We start from the raw sequence: 1,602 nt of genomic DNA on the forward strand, positions 1-1,602 counted from the left end.
GTGTCTTTCCTTATCTTTCCTCTTGTCTCTTCGTGCAAATTGGTGTATGTTCCGCGTGCGCCTACATGTGTTCAATGGTCAAGCTGCTCCCCTCATGTAAGTGCTTCGTTCAATGAAATATTATTTGCGCGCGAGTTATCAGTGACCTTCCGCGACCCGTATCTCAAATTTTTATCTAGACTTCCCAGTAAATGAAATTGCGTCTGAAGTACATTCACTTGTCTCATGCTGACGGACGGGATTTTAAGGGACCGGTATGGCAGTCCTGCCACGTTTGTTTTGTATTTCTTGAATGCCGTATGGTTGGTGTAGGCGGGTAATGCCACTAGTGACTAGTTCATTCATGGCTCAGCTTGGCAGAGCTGCCAAGATATGGAGCGCCTGTTTGGCACGGCTACCCAGGTCCGATGAGCTCCTAGGAGCACCTCGTACTGTAAACAAGAGGAAGTTCTCAAATCTGCCTTTCATTTTGTCCTTGCATCATTACATGACCTTAATTCCTAACCCTTTACCAAGCTTTGCATCGGTGTTCGGCCGCGGAATGACTCGGTGCCCTTCGTGGCATGGCACCTGGCAGTCGGCTGGCGTTGTAAGATGGGACAGCAGCGATGAATAATCTGACGAGACAGCGCAGTGGTGTATCGGCTCAGAGCGAACAATGCGCATGGTACCGCGGCGAGCGGTGTGGCGATGGAAGCAGGAAAGATGTGCGGGGCTCTAGGGTGGCCTCACGAGGGCGCCATGGAGCGTGCCCGACGTGCGACACGATAGGAGTTTGGTGTGGATAACAGACAGATGGAGGAAAAGTGATAATGTCTAAAACCGCGGGCGCTTGAGAAATGTACGTAGGCAATATTGGTGGCGCCATGACGGGTGGACTCGCGGGGCGGCCCCCTCCGTGACCCTTCGCTCCTCGCCCCCGGGAATCGCCCGCCTCACGCAGCCAGAGAAAGGGACGCTTAAAACGGGTGCTCTTTCGTGCCGCTCCGAACGTATCTCGACCCAATGAGGACGCTTACCGAGGCATCGGCAGCAACACACGGATCAGGATGCCCGACCGCCTCTCCTCCCCGACCTGTGGGGACGACCTTGACGTCGCTCTTCGCTCAGCCTCCCCTCTCCCACCCTCACGCGTCCTCTGCCTCTCCTCCCTCAGACGTTCGAAAGCGTGCACGGCATTTGTCCGTCGCGTACGTTGCTGTGCATAGAGGCATCCGAAGATGCATAGAGTAGGGCGAGTGACCGGCATCGTCTCATATTGTGGCATTACTTGCGCCCGACGCCCCGCCCACTTGGCAGAGGCAGCAGAGTGATTGTTCTACAAGAATGAGCCAAGGGGTTCACGCCATGGAAGAGCTGGGCTGCGACCGCCGCATTTTATTTGTGGAGCGTTTATTATTATTTGATACGAGCTTCTCGAGGAGCGGGACCACTCTACGGCGCGCACGCCTCGGCCGCGCCCGGAGTTGCAATCCCTGGGGGCGGGGGAGCCAGGATCTGGGGTGGGGTGGGAAAGGGGGAGGGGTACCAGGATCTGGGGCGGAGGGGGGGGCAGGATCTGAGGTGGGGAACCGGAGGGGCTGCCTAGGGAACGCTGCGTCG

General features: G+C 56.7%; 1 protein-coding gene across 1 annotated transcript in view; it reads left to right on the top strand.

The window, feature by feature from the left end:
• Nucleotides 1-1,602, top strand: part of LOC119593055 (rho guanine nucleotide exchange factor 5-like) — a gene marked incomplete at its 3' end in the record, with an annotated part of 83,593 nt that overhangs the window by 66,147 nt on the left and 15,844 nt on the right.

The sequence above is a fragment of the Penaeus monodon genome, chromosome 31 (genome assembly GCF_015228065.2).
Source record: "Penaeus monodon isolate SGIC_2016 chromosome 31, NSTDA_Pmon_1, whole genome shotgun sequence".
NCBI classification, from domain to species: Eukaryota; Metazoa; Arthropoda; class Malacostraca; order Decapoda; family Penaeidae; genus Penaeus; species Penaeus monodon.